Source organism: Hippocampus bargibanti, linkage group LG02 (genome assembly GCF_051943395.1).
Source record: "Hippocampus bargibanti isolate YZ-2025 linkage group LG02, ASM5194339v1, whole genome shotgun sequence".
In the NCBI taxonomy this organism is placed as follows: Eukaryota; Metazoa; Chordata; class Actinopteri; order Syngnathiformes; family Syngnathidae; genus Hippocampus; species Hippocampus bargibanti.
Genome location: NC_142735.1, coordinates 15664088 through 15679897, shown reverse-complemented (window position 1 = coordinate 15679897; position 15810 = coordinate 15664088). Strand labels below are relative to the sequence as shown.

The 15810-nt window shown below is 42.5% G+C and overlaps 1 protein-coding gene and 1 long non-coding RNA gene across 4 annotated transcripts in view; one reads left to right on the top strand and one right to left on the bottom strand.

Annotated features, from left to right (window-relative positions):
* Window positions 1-15810, top strand: part of LOC148901688 (teneurin-2-like) — a 234314-nt gene that overhangs the window by 115343 nt on the left and 103161 nt on the right. The window lies entirely within an intron of this gene.
* LOC148901689 (uncharacterized) overlaps window positions 14226-15810 on the bottom strand; it is a 52434-nt gene continuing 50849 nt past the window's right edge. For all 3 annotated transcript variants that reach the window (XR_016114160.1, XR_016114161.1, XR_016114162.1), the window contains one exon: window positions 14226-15635. This is a non-coding gene — a long non-coding RNA (uncharacterized LOC148901689). The remainder of the gene's footprint in view (window positions 15636-15810) is intronic.

Sequence of the window (15810 nt, the reverse complement as noted above, 5' to 3'; positions counted from 1 at the left end):
TGGTCCCTTGCTGCTCCCAGAGCAACAACTCTGTGTGTCTGAGATCAGGCAAAAGTTGTTTACAGGCGTTTTTTTTTTTTTTTGCCTTTCCCTTCGTGCTCATGCACCCATATCTCACTATCAGTTATATTTGCACCGACCGTAAGATTGAAACAGTGGTACTGCAACGGGGTGAGAAGAGCATCCATGTTGAGTCGACATCTGACTTGATGTTTCATTAGAATAGCCGGCCAAAAAAAAAAGACTAGCTGTAAGAGTAGAGTCAGCAGTCAAGTGCTAAAAGCCCCTTACTACACAGACCATAACTCGGCTGGCTTGTTTTTGCTTCATAACCCAGCCATGACCGCACACACACAAAGCCTCACTTGTCATTTCCGAATTGTCAAGCAAAGATTTTGCCGTCACCTCTCAATTTAAGATGAGCTGCATTGAAAATATCGGTCCTTGCAAATTAATAAAACCACGTATTAATCTCCTGAGTATGTTTGTCGAAACATTCCGGTCATGTAGACAAGGTGTTACCGCCTCTTACTTATTTACCAGGCCTTCCTGCAGGGGTACAAAGGATTGTAATGGGAAAGGGATGTACAGAGTGACCGAGGGCAGCGAGATAGGGAGTGACATTGAAGTTCAAGTATGTGGGGAGGCTGGTTGCTGTGAGCCGAATAGATCAAAAGTGTTCTATTAAGTCACCCACAACATACTGTCATAGTTGGTATGCATTCTTAGCTTTGTACAGGCGTTGTTTTAAGTGCCGATTTAGATCATGAATCAATGTTTACCAAATATGAGAATGTGTGAAATGTTTCAATTCCAAATGAGGAAAAAGTGCAACAGTCCCACATGTTTCATCGATCGGGATTTCGTATCTCCGACCACAAACTACGCCTAAAATGCATATCGTCGAATATGCCTCTGCGCTCCTGCACTCTCCCCAAGCAACTACCCCCAATGGTCTTCCCTCCTCTTCAACTCCTCTCCTCCTCTACTAGTCTTTCATCTTTCCCTCTCTACCTTGGTTCTAGAGGCTTTTTCCATCTCCACTTAGCTTTTAGTGCTCTACTGCGTCCCACTCAAGGGGAATTCACCTCTTTCCAGACTGCCTTATTTTAGCAACACAAACTGGTCGGTGGAGAGCGCTGTCAAACCACACCCTGCCGTGAGGCCTTCTTTGTCTGCTTGTGTGTGTGTTGCACACAGATAGGACATGCACAGTCATCAAGAAAGCATCCCCAAATGGGGTAGAAGTGGTCAATTTTGCCCTTCCTCCTTTTTTCTCTTTTCTCCCTTTTGGTCAAAGCGATAGGTACATTATTTATGAGAGGGTATTGTCATTCTGCCTCGGTCCTCTTACCCAACTCCAACATAAAAGAGCAAAGAAAAAAATGTCTCTGAAAGGTGGCATGAAATACAAATACACGTCTGGTTATTCTCAAATTCACAGGCCGCAAATATATCCTTTGAAGATTGCACGCTCTTTGAGTCTATTGACTGTTGATGGAAATATGAATATATTACATACTTTTTCATATTCTCATCCTCTGAAAGTGAAAATCAATCAACCCTCCTTCGTCTATTTATCCATCCGCATTCTATTTTCCCTTCCCAGATCACCTGGCGCCGCCTGGCTAGCTGCGCAATGGGCTGCAGAAAATGAGCAGGAGAGACCATTTTTGGAGGCGTCGCTGCAGGCCCAATGCCTTATTACGTTAGATTTACAAATTCCTATACTCTGCAGCCCAAGGAAAACATGACCTACATAACTACAGACCAGGAAAGAGAGACCAAGGGCCCCATTCTGCTGCTCTTCTCTATGCCTTTTACTATCTTTGCCGTCACCCCTCGTTTATCCCAATCCTTTCCCCGACAGCAACTTATCAGCGCTCGTTCACACGAGAGGAGTGTCATGCATAACGGTCCATTTTTGTTCTTCACATAGCAAGGTGGCTGCGTGTCTGTTTGTATTTGGTGTACGTGTTCTAAAATGGTATGGTCGGCCGACCGGGGGTGGTTAGGTGATCCGACCAACCTGCTACTAGGTAAACACCATCTGTTCACACAAATCTCCGTCTTCCGACACCATGACCAGAATAGAGTGATCCAATCGCACTTCTCTTTTCACGCGTCAACCATACCAGGTTCACACAGAATTTCAAGTGTGCGCCACAGATAATATCGCATGATGACACGGATGGTTTCTGCTAATTTATATGGCCAGTGTCGATCATACAGCATGAATTGCGAATTGATTTCCTTCCTGTCCAACTGGCCACCTCTGACTCGATTCAATAACTTCTTGGCGTTTGTCTCTGAGTGTCATTCTCATTTTTTTGTTTTATTTTCCTCCATTCTTCTCATTCATCGTGTAATAGAATGCAGTCAAATCAATCACTTTAGGTTTCTTGGCCAGAGCAGTGGTGTGGGAAGAAATTGACCTTTCATTTCAGTGTGTGCGTGTGTATTTGTGTGTGCATGTGAGCGTGTGTGTGTGTATGTGTATGTGCGTGTGTGCATTATTAGGATGAGGACACAGTTAAGACTGCAGCGCTATTTACCTTAGAGCTGATGGTGCCATGTACTAAGGCATTGCCTCCAGCTAGCCACTGTGGATCATAGACACACACACACACACACACACACACACACACACACACACACACACACACACACACACACACACACACACACACACACACACACACACACACACACACACACACGCGCGCGCGCGCACACACACACACGCAACCTCACATTGCCTTATACACTTATCCATAGAGGATGAGTCCATTGACCATGGACATAGTATTAACAAGCCTCTGCGTCTTTCTATAGCTTTTATGTTAAGCAGCATGCTGTTGCGGGCTTTCCATTTTTGCCAGTTTCGCTATTGAGTGCACTGAGTGAGAGAGTTCACCTGGGTTAAGTGGCTGTGCGTAAGGGTACCACAGTACCACTGCGATCGCTGGCTGCTCATGTCCCAGCTTTGCTACGACCCTCATGGAATATGAGATGAAATGCTGAGCAGACACACGCTGGTACACCTCAACCAGGGGGCAGTACATGAGGAGGCGCTCCTTGATTTTATGTCAGCTGTTTTTTGTTGTTGTTGTTGTTTTTTTGTGTCTGTGTGTGTTAGATTGTCAATTTGTATTGCTTCCATTTCCACCCCTTTTTTTCTCATTTATAGATTGTGCAGCTTTTCGCTGTCTCTCTTTTGCGCTCACTCCACGACACACTTGCATTCACACTCGCGCATACACACTTGGGATTTGCACACAGCATGCCAAATGTTCATCCAGACGATGACGGTTTAATAGATATTACGATTATACAGAGCAAAGTAAAAGTATGCATTGTGAAGAGGCACACACATACATGCAGGGGTTGGGGGAGACAGGGAGTAGATGGTGCAGACAGGAGTTTCATCAAGCTATGTACATGTCTTTGGCGTGGAGCTGCAGGTAAAGTCATAAAAGCATTCAAATGAGGCAAAAGTTGTCATTACCTGAGGGCATTTTTTTTAAATGAATAGAGCATGCATTGTTCAGTGTGGAGACTAACTTGGACCACCCACCACGTACAGTATACTTAAGCAGCATCCATTGTATTATCATAATGCACTATGATTCCTTCCCTCTTAGCACCCTCTAGAGATCTTTCCACTGAGAATTTTTTGGCCGACAGGAGTTTTCCGCTCCTTTGCCGCCACGTCTGTCCTCATCCCGTTGTTCTGCACTGAAATGCCCCATAATTATTGTCTTTGCATCCTTCATGTATAATTTATCAGGCGACAAAGTGGAGGTGCATGCAAATAAATCTAGTGGGAGATTCCATCTTTAGAAATCACCCCTCCCTATCTCCATTCCATAATTTCTTACAGCGCTTACATATTCAGTAGTATTCAGCTTTGTCCTTTAAAAATATTCTTTTTGTCTTGCTCAATTCCCGATCGCCAGCTATCTACTTGGAGTGTGCTCCACCTCCCGTCTTTTTAATTTTGAAATATGTGATGGAATTTTAACAAATTAAACAGAGGTGTCTCTGACCGTCCTCACAAGTTGTATGAGTACATTTTATCCTTCACTCTTTTGCTCCCCCGTCCTTACTTGGGAGGAAAGTGGAGAGGATCGGCACCCAGTAATTGGATTCCCCTAATAATGGGGGTAATGTTGACAGTACATAAATCCCGCCACCGAAATAGCACCCATTTATCTCGTGATTTTCTTCATTGTTGTTCTGAGCCTACTCCCTACCCTCACCTTCATCTTTCCAATCTTATTCCTAATAGTGTATATGCATTTCCTTCATCCATCTACTGGATCTCATCAGATAGCCAGATTGTCTTGATGGACACTGGATGGGGAATTGGTTGTCAATGCTCAGTTGTAAATGTTGGAAGGAAGAAACACTGGAGATTATTTTATGGATAACAGATCTTCTGAAATCAAGGGCCAATGAAGTCATGATATACTCTCTTCAACCAATATCACACCAACCAATATCACGTGATCTCAACACAATGGGCATGATTTTTTTTCTCAACAGATGGGTTGCCACAGTGGATGATGCTATGCAAACAGATTGCAACAGTTTCGAACCTAGTCCCAAGACTTTTGTTCTCTGCTTATGTCCTAACGCTGGGTCGTGTTTTGGTGTTGGTACAGTTTCAGGCACTTTTCAATTCAGCTAAAGATGCAAGTAAATATCCAGTGATACCTTGGCTTATGAAATTAATTGGTTTCAACACAGAGTGTGTAAGGCGAAAAGTGCGTATCCCAAAAAATAATTTCCCATAGGAAACCATCAAAATGAGAATAATCCGTTCCTAGGTCCCCATAAAACATAATGTTCTACTTTCTTATTTTTTAAGCCTTAAAACTACACAAAATCGACCTTATTTTATGTATAATAAATGTGCTATTGCATTATAATTAAAGACATAAACTGTACTATATAATAAAGTCATTTTATTTACCTTTGTGATGGTCGTTGATGGCTTGATGGAATGAAGTGGCCAGTTTCCTCAGCATTAAACACTTCAGAATCAGAATCATCTTTATTGCCAAGTATGTGGAACACACAAGGAATTTGTTTCCGGTAGAACACGCTGCGCAAGTATCATCAGTATCATACATTTCCATTTGGGCTACTGTTCAGAGATGAGGAACATAACCTTCTTCTTTTACCATCTTGAGGAATGATCCCTTGTAGGTGCTTTCTCTGTGATAATTTTATCTAGTTCCTCGTCAATTGTGTTCTGTTTAGCTGGGTTGCTAGCTTTTTGCATCAAGTGTACAGATGGCTTGTGCAGGTTGTTTGTGGAGCCTGATTGATGGGATATTTTAACCTTGCAGTCTACGTTATGCCTTTGAACTATCAAAGTTGAAACTCTCTCACTGTCGTCTACCTGTCTCTTTAATGTTTAAACCACCTCCCCTCATTGCTGCCTTCTTGACCAATCACACGGCTTTAACCGAAGACAAGGGCCGGGGAATAGAGGAGAAAAAAAAGTCGGCAGTCATTTTCTTTTTGGAGAACGGCTTCGCTCTCTCTCTGTAAACCCCATGACACATTACTCATTGTGGCAGCTTCGTGTGTATCCCGAAAAATAGTTTGTATCCCAAAGTAAATTTAATGTTCGTAAACCGAAAAGTTCGTAAGCCAAGGGGTTCGTAAACCTAGGTATCACTGTATATTAAATTTTCCTTTCCTTTCGGCTTTTCCCTTTAAGGCGTCGCCACAGCGAATCAGTGTCCTCCATCTTCAGAGGTTTGGTTCGTATGTTTGTTTTGCCCAAGCTTTTACGTCGGATGCCATTCCTGTCACAACCCTCTGTATTTATCCGGGCTTGGGACCGGAACAAGAAGAGACCGGCTTATGTCCCCTTGTGGCTACAGAACAAGCAGCTCTATGAACTTAATAAAGATGAAGATGCTCAGTAAAAGGCTCCCAAACACAAAATGGTCATCGGTGCAACAACATACTGTATATATAAAATGAATTAGGATAATAAACGGACCAAAACATGGCCACGGTAATGCAAGATTGTCTTAGTGATCACAACACATCACATATGGAGGGACAGTCGATCCTGATTGTGCTGAAACATTTCTGGAAGAGAAGGTTAAGTGGAAGAAACAATCTGGTTGGCTGTATGGATGAAAATAAACAGATGGTACGATTAACCCACAAGACTCTGGGGTGCAGTCACTGTGTGTGTGTCCCATCACTTTGACATCTGTCTTTGGTTACCAACATGTGGTCCACTTCTCTCTGCGCTGTGCAAAAAAAGGACACATAATTTACCCTAATCAATAATTGTAAGTATAAATTAAATGCTCTAAAAATCTAAAAGTGCAACTAGGATTCTATATTTTTTTTAAACAATCATGTCTCATTATTGAACTCCTGCAGCCCATCCAACTCTGTCATTTTACCAACGTTTGTGTTTGAGTTAACATAGCCGTCCTATTCCGCGGGAAATTGGCCTGAATAGAACTATGCTATTTCTTCATTAGATAAAAAAATATTTCTGATTCCCCTGAGGATGTTAAACATAATTGTTAATAATTGACCAAGAGCCACGCGGTTTATCACACACACACACACACCCACACGCACACACACAAAAATAATCAAGGAGATAACTTTTGATGTTCTTCCTCGATCCATCTCATTGACATCTAAGTCCAGGTCAGGTCAACGAATCAATCCCTTTCCTCGCATTTAAACTGTTTGGTCCATCCATAGGATTCCGGTGTTGTGTCTCCTCTTATCTCTGTTTACACGGCGGGTCACAAGTCAAAGGAGAGCGAGCGTTATCAGGTGTGTCATGCGTTCTCTTGTCATCTTCTCTCATGACCAATCCCGAAAGTCAAGCCACATCATCAAGGTCAAGTTGTGTTCTTTTATCCTCCCTGTCTCGTTGGCAGCAACTCCCTCCTTTTATAAAAGGTGGCGAGATCAAAGGCGCAAAATGTTTTTTTACTTTTGCTCTGTGTTCATAGTGCAGTTCGGTACTGTTCATCTTCTCCCGTGAATGAGTCGGCACAGGCTTCAAAGCCCTTATAAATCAAAGTGGTTTAATTGTACAAGTGGAGCAGAAAGTTTCAACATGTGTTGTTCTCTTGGATGGTCTGCTGATCCTCTTAACAGCACAGTCATTTTACTGGATTGCCAATCTGGCAAAGACCACTGACTCTTCTGTTTAAGACTCACACAACTCAATATCGTTATATCATGAACGGATGTTATCTGTCACAGACATGCATGTTAGAAGTTAAATGTGTCTAAATCAAAGCTAAAGTCAACTGGAATGTAATATGTTGCTGTGTTGTTGTCTTGACAAACTCTTTAGTCTCAGCACCATCGCTGCTCTCAAAAGCTGAGACATCATTCTTCAACCAATCAATAGGTCACATTTCTTATTACACCCTGTCATTCACCTACACAATTCCCTGCTGGTGTGCACATATGACCTAATCACACGAACACACACACACAAACAAGCACGCACACAGGTACATACAAACTAACAGTATCTCCTCTTTTGTTTGGCCAGAGTTTTTGTCACCTCCATCTATCTTTAGAAGGCAGAATCTCCTCACCTCTCTTCTTGTGGCAAACAAGCACATGCTGCATTCTGTTCTTGTTTTCTCTCGTGCGCCCCTCAGCCTCTTGCTACTTTTCTCTTCATCGGTCAACCAAGACAGTCGTCCGATAGACAAGCAGAGCTTTGATTGTGGCTTTCAGAATGTCAGTGCATATTTATTCACAGCATAAACATGAGCAGGGCAGAAGAACACAGACTCTTTCGATTTTACTGTGTTCAGCCCAAATTGCAATGTTCCATTTTCTTTAAATATGTCTTGTATCATTATTTTAATGTTTTACAAAAGTTGTTTTGGACTTGAATTGGACCATGGCATCCAAACATGTTTTGAAACAACTTCTCAAAATGAAATAATGGTCAATTCGGTGATTGGGCCTTGAAATGTTTTATTGTGAATTTGAATAGAAGAAATACTTTGTCTTCACAAAACTTTCATGAAATATCTTCTTTATTTTGTAAGAAGTAAGAAGAAATAGGGGGTATTAGATTTTGCACTCTGGTGTCTTGTGGGAGTGAGATAATGTAATAGACTGTGGTGTACTGTACATTAGTAGAATTTGCTATATTCACCAAAAATGGATGAAGAGGACAAAAAGCCAAGTTTGGTATCAAAAGGCTGTGAAGTGATCCTCACACAACTGCAGTGTCCATTTTGTGAGTGTTAGTATTTAGAGATTTACAGAATTGGGATGAAGGCAAAGAACAGCCAGTGCTGGCTCTATAGGATCCAATCTGTTCCTAGTTCTGTGGTGTGTAGAAGGAAAGCCTAATTGAATGATGGCGTGGCTTTCGACTTGGCCTAGTCCCGCTGGCATTTGCTGTCATTAATATTGTTAGCATTTAATCAGAATCAGAATCAGAATACCTTTATTCGTCCCGCAATGGGGAAATTTGCAGTCCACAGCAGCAATTGAAGAGGGATGGGGTTGGGGTGGGAGTGAAAGGATAGAAAACAAGATATTCTAAGCATAACAAAATAAAAATGTCAACTGTATACTGTGCAAATGTAGATGTGCAAAAACCGTTCTATAAACAAGACTGTACATAGTGCAGAATCAAGAGATGCATTTAGATATATTGCAACAACCCGTATTTACAAGTGTCCAGTTTTTTTTTTTTTTTTTTTTCACATGTGATCATTGGGAATTGTGAAGCCTGACAGCAGTCGGTAGGAACGAGCGGCGGTACCTCTCCTTCTTGCAGCGCGGGTGTAATAGTCTCTGGCTAAAGGAGCTACCCAGAGCTGTCAGGATGGGCAGGAGGGGGTGGGAGGGGCTGTCCGTCATAGCTTTTAGTTTAGCTAGCGTCCGTCTGTTGCCCACCTCCTCTAGAGAGTCCAGCGAGCAGCCCACGACAGAACTGGCCCGCTTGACAAAGCGCTCCAGTCTTTTTCTGTCCCGGGTGGTGATGCTGCCTGACCAGCAGACAATGCCATAGTGGATGGCTGATGCCACCACAGAGTCATAGAAAGTCTTTAGGAGTGACCCCTGAACTCCAAAAGACCTCAGTTTCTTGAGGAGGAAGAGGCGACTCTGTCCCTTTTTGATTAAGGCATCCGTGTTTGTTGTCCAGTCCAGTTTATTGTTGAGAGTAACACCCAGGTACTTGTAGGAGGTCACCCTCTCAATGTCCGAACCCTGGATGTTCAATGGTGCAGGTGACGATTGTTTCCTGCAGAAATCCACCACCAGCTCCTTGGTTTTGCCAGTGTTGATCTGGAGGTGATTCTGCTGGCACCAGTCCACAAAGTCCTTTGTCAGTCCCCTGTACTCCCTATCGTCTCCCTCTGTAATGAGGCCGACAATAGCTGAGTCGTCAGAGAACTTCTGAAGGTGGCAGGTTGGGGTGTTGTAGTTGAAGTCCGAGGTGTAGAGGGTGAAGAGGAATGGAGCCAGGACTGTTCCCTGCGGCGCTCCGGTGCTGCAGAGAAGCCTGTCCGACTCACAGTTTAATCCGCCAACCAGGATGCCATCTTTCACATGGTCTTTTATGTGCTGTATAGTAATGTTTTTTTTGTTTTTGTTTTACATATTGACTTACGATCGTAGCTCATTTGTAGAACAACCTTATAACAGAAAGCCTGCAGCCCCTCCATTTGTTTTTCACTTTTTACTGCATCTGTCGTCTCTAAAATGAAATTAGCATGGAAACTGTGTGCAACACAAGACAAATACATTCAAAACTCAACGCATTGAGAAACTTTTAGAACAACATTTGTTAAATGGATCATCAGTAAATGAGGCGCTGCCTGTTAAATGAAGAATCAACTAATGTGCAGTTAACGATAAACAGAACCTCATCATCAGCTTGGTCTAATGATAGTCTAATTGATTTTTTTCATGGCAAATAATCTGAATGACGGTGTGAGCCACAGGGTACAATGGAATTCTGCATTTTCAATAAAAATAGAACACCATTTGGAACTGTCATTTACTCAGACGCTCTTGATGTTGTCTCCGAACGCACTTGTTTTAAGAGGCCTTTCACTGTAACACACACAGCGGCATTCGTCCTGAAGTGGAGCATTTTCTATTTTATGCGCCGATAAACAGCTGATTAAATTGTTATACTCTCTTAAAAGTCTGACCTGGACTCGAATTGCATTTCCTCCGTAGAGTCACGATGCGGATTCCATTTGATAAAGTGTCTTTTCCCGTGACCCTAGTTTTGTTGCGGCCAACCCGGAATCTGGAGTTGGCCATCAATTGCGCCTGCAGAGAAACACCAACTGAGGCTGACTTTGTCTCTGGGCGAGACGTGCCAGATGGGGGTCGTGGAGCAGTTAGCTAGTTGGAAGGCGGAGAGGCCTTTGGGCAAAGAGCAGCCTTATGACATTGAGGGGCACAAGTGGCCACAGAGCTGACAAGATGAGAACTGATATGCCCTCGCCATTTCTGTCAGTCATGCCACCTCATTAGAGGCAGAGACGAAGGAACCAAGGCTATTTAGAGGGAGACAGAGAGAATGTTTTAGCTGTGCTATTCATCATGGCAAGAAACTGCTTTTTTGTGCAATTACAATCACAGGAAGGCTCCACAACTGTCAAAAGAAAGTAGTTCAACCATTTGGTTGAATTGGCATTAAGTGTGTTTGCCGCACATGCCAAAGATTGTCGCTGTAAAAAAAAGGGGTGGGCGATACGGCTCAGAATCGCATAGTGGTGTGGAAGAAGAGAATGGCGGAGGGATAACATGAGTGTGGGAGATAGCATGAAGACATCAAATATTAACCCATGGCTATTACACACCCAAGCTTTGCTGTGTGTGCATTCCCTCTGTGGACAATACTAATACATCCATACACAGGGGATGTGATTTAACACTGGTGTAGCAGCAGATGAGGAGAAACTCTCATGTATTCACGGCTCCCCATAATATGATCTGTAACAACAGTCATGTAAATAACACAAACAAAACAATTCAGAATAAAGATGTTCACACTCACTAAAGCACATTCACACACACACACACACACTCAAACATATATGGACACACACACACACGCACGCACACACACACACACACACACACACACACACACACACACACACACACACACACACACACACATGCAAAGCCTGTGCCTCTGAAGCTAAACAGTTGATTGATGATCTGAGCTGTGAAGAAATGCTCTCCTTTATGTCTCTAAAGGTTTGTAATTGCTGCAGTGAAAGGATGCTCACTCGCCTGGAATATTGATCCTAATGGGATTACTATGCTCCACCAGAAAGAGGGTGATGGAAGGATTTGGATGTTAAAAAAATGAGGTGAGGGATGAGTAGAGAGGTGAGAAGGATAGCCAGAGGTAAAAATCTTGTTTTTCATTACCTTACTATACCTTACATTACCTTACTATATTGATTGATTGATTCTTGATTAACTTTTTTTATTTCCACAAATCACTTCCATATGGAAAGGATAAACCATCACACCTTTGAAACAAAATCATAAAAACATTGGGAATAGAAATGCGGAAAAGAAGGAATGTAATCAAGCGAGGAACCATGGAGAAATGAGGCACTCCACCTCCCTCACGGCAACTCGAGAATTGTTGTTTGCGTTGTTATTGTTGAAATTGTTGGAACTATGTGGATGGTATGTACTTCTAGCCCAATAGCTACAAACAAAACGAGTTCAAGCAGAATTTGCGTGCAAAGTTTCAAAGGGGAATCTAAGGTGAAAAAGTGTTTTCAAATGGGTGGGGGCGGTATTTGCTGTGGGTGAACTGTGATGCTGAGGATGAATTTGAACAGAGACTATAATAGCTTCTGGTCACCGTATTTAAATGTCGGGGAAAGTACAGCTCACTGCCTCTGATTATTCCCATCACTGTGTTCAGATTTCACCCTTCCCTCATCATCTCCCCGAATTAATCAGTGTGGAGCCATCAGCAATTCCAGACATCCGTCTGTCTGTTTGACTGCACTGACCCAATATGGAAGGCATTGCCATCAGTGTGTGGCCAGACTGTCCTCCGCAGCTATTGATACCTTATGATGATCCCAAGTCGTGCAACAGGCATATGTGTGCTCCCCAGCTAATTGATTATGTGTGTCCGTCTGTTTTACTCTGAAAATGACGGCAAGCTGAACGTGTTGTGACTCACTCTGTGATCCATTAACTGCAACACTCACAAGTCACTTTGTGAATAATTAGAAAGGAGGCTTTATGTTCATTCGGTTCCTCTGTGGGAGTGTGACTTGGTTTGTTTTCGTATAGCTATGTGTGGATGGGTGACTCATTATTTGGTAGACAATGAAATGTGGGGCATGAGAAAAAATGACTGAGTTTGAAAGTAAATTTGACATAAGCTTAATTTGCGCATAAGTAAGTCATAAAGTATAAGTAAATGTTCAGCCCTCGGAATAACCACACTCAGCAACAAATTCATTTCAGCGAACAAAGTAAATGGAGAAACCTGGACAAACTCAGCGAAGGAATATCTGTATTTTCAACATTAAAAAGAAAATATCTTATGTGCCTCTCAATTAGACTGGCACGAATGTTCTTTGTGTATAAATAGGCAAAACGTCGTGTTCCTGCCAGTGCAAGTTTAGTCTTGCGTCTTTGAGGCGTTCCGGCCCACAAATTACTTCACCATGGACTCATTTAACAATTTAGTAACAGAAAGTTGTCTGTGCTCAGCATATAAGCAGGCATGTTGACATTTTCGTGTCGGGACAGTGGTCTAGCTCAAAATGTTTGTGAATTTGGTAGATGCGCTATGCCTCAGTAGACTTGCAGAAAGCTGGTCTAAATTGAAGCACAGATGGTCTTATGCCATTTACTGTATGTTTGTTTGGTCAAGGAGCAGGCAGATAAACCCAGTGCGCCATCGATGTGAAAGTTTGGTGTCGTAGCATTTCATTTATAAAGATGTCACCATTGTGGGACAATCCTTCAGGGTCATTGTTGAAATTAATTTATTGAACAAATTAAAATAATCAGAAGCTCCAAGTTTACCTCTCAATATCATGCTCTGACCTCTGCAAGACTAGTTCTGATTCAGTGCTTTCAAGCACAGGGTGTTGGGGATACTCTGCTCTGACTATCCTGAAGATGAGGATTGCCACTAAAGTTTATCATTATCTGCATGAAAAACGCAGAAACACCATTGACTCCAATGGTACTGGAGCAAAGTCTAACAAAATACCCAAAGAAAAAAAACTCCACCCGCAGTTAGACTGGGCAATGCGCGAGACGTGCACTTGGAATAAAAATAGAGCGTCCCAGCCACCTCCCTGTCTAAGTGAGCATGCCACAAAGACATTAGGTTATTGTAGGGCCTGTCTACCTACACATGTAAAGCCTGGACCGAGCAGATTGCATGGAGGAAACCACTAGACTGGTTCAACGGGCATGAAGGTGGGCCCAGCAAAGCGTTGTGGAGCACAAGTGCGGCACAGTGAGACACGTAGAACACTGTGGTCATCCACTGCATCCCGACCCATCCCCAGCCGTCTTGACTCTGTCTTGCCACTGGATTCAGATGGGCTGGGAAGAGAGACTGAGGCAGATGACATTGTGCAACTCTCCTTCACTTTAATCAAACTCACGCGCAAGTTATCGTTACCACAATGGTCATCTCTTGTCAAAGAGCACAAACAATGTAACATATGTCCTGATCAAGCTCATAATAATAATAATAATAATAATAATAATAATAATAATAATAATAATAATAATAATAATAATAATAATAATACATTTTATTTCAAGCGCCTTTCAAAGCTCTCAAGGACACTTTACAGTCACAGACAAGCATAGATACAATAATAAATATAATACAATTATAAATAGGATACAATAAATACAATACAATTATAAATAGAAACAAGAGGTAGAGCTACACAGAAAATTTTAAATAGGTGGGTTTTGAGATGGGATGTGAAGGTGGGAAGAGAATCGATGTTACTCCTGCAGTGCTATCCCGGCCTTACGGAACTTCAGGAGCGTTATTGAGGACAAAAACAGCATGAAATGAGGTTGGATAAAGGGAACAGGGAAAAAGGAGAACAAGTGTTGCTTTGAGTTTGTTTGCATTTATTTATTTATTTATTTATTCATTCATTCATTCGTCCGTTCGTTCGTTCGTTCGTTCGTTCGTTTGTTTGACATGGCGGGTCTTAATGAGATGATTAGGAGTGCTGTCACAAATTCTCCTAGTTTGACACCAGATTAAGCTGAATTCCGTTTTAAAATTCTTCAAAAAGACAGTATTTCTTCATTTCATCCACATCAAAGTTAAATGAAATTAAAACCAAAAGACCCCTGTAAGGATTGCATAGACTCTGCAGGTATGTTGACAGCATGTACAGATGAAAACATGGCAAACTCTTGCACAATTTCCATCAGTGGCCTGAGTACTTGTATTCCTGCAGGTGGCTGCGCCACCGCCTGTCAGTCTGATGGCTCGTTGATGATCATTCTTGACACAGGCACGCCACAGGGATCCCCAAAGGCTCCTAGAGGGCCACCGACTTTTCTTCTGGATGACATCACTGACTTGCTTTGACCCTGAAGGCGGGAGGTCCCTATCTGCAGCAAGTATTTAATTTAAGTGAGCAGATAGGTGGACATTGGTAGAAGGCCAAATATGCAGGAAGAAGTGTAAACTGTTAATGTTTTACAAGTATGTATAGTTAATTTTAATACGTAGATTATTTGTGTTGAGTGGTTGCAACAGTTTTGAGTTTCGTCGTTGATTTTGTCAGTTGATTTGGTTAGTTTATTTGGTCTTTTAAATTGTTTTTATGTTGTTTGATTGGGCATGGCCTGACGTCTCTCAATATTTAAGTTTGTCTTGATCAGTGTCACATTGTCAGGTCATGCTTTATTCAGCCGTGACTGTTTTATTCAGCCGTGCTCTCTGTTGTTATTTTGTATTTGTGTGTGTAATGTCTTTTTATTTTTCCACTAAAATGTCCGGGTCCAAATTGTGATCTTCAAGTGACCGTACATTCTGACTTGCCATGGTCCTAGTAGACTCAAAGCACTGATCAGCACACATGACCAACACATGACCAACCTTTCCACCACCATCAACACGATGACCATCCAGCCAAGATCAAGCAGCCTTCATTGGAGTAGTATCAGAATCAGAATCATCTTTATTGCCAAGTATGTAGAACACACAAGGAATTTGTTTCCGGTAGAACACGCTGCACTCGTATCGTCGTCAAAAAAACTGCTAAGTGGCACTATACAGTCCCATTTTGGATTCGTGAGAAGTCGAACTTGAACAACTGGAACCAGACTTTGGACTCACACTCACCACAAGTGTGATTGATGGAAAACCCCTAGAGACTGTAACTTATCCTTACCCATTCCTGTTCCAGTGGCGCATGTCCTGTGGCTACCATCAGTCTCGGTTCCATGGTACAAGTCCTGTAGCCGCCACCAAACTTTGCTTTGGTGGTGCTGCGACCGCTACATGATTCAACTCCCATGGGCTCAAGCACAGCAGCCAATCCTCTCAGTTTCTGTGATGCATAACCCGCAGCTGCCACCAGACCCTAATCCTGCAAAAGACATCACACCAGCACCCAAACCTGTTTCAGTGACGCAGTGATTTAAAGGCCCGTGCGCTCGCTTTTTGAGTTGGCGGTTGTACTCTCTCTCTCCTTTCACCCCTTTTACCTCTCGCCCCTTCCACCCTCTGACCAAATGACCCCAAAGAATGTGTATGGGTCTCAA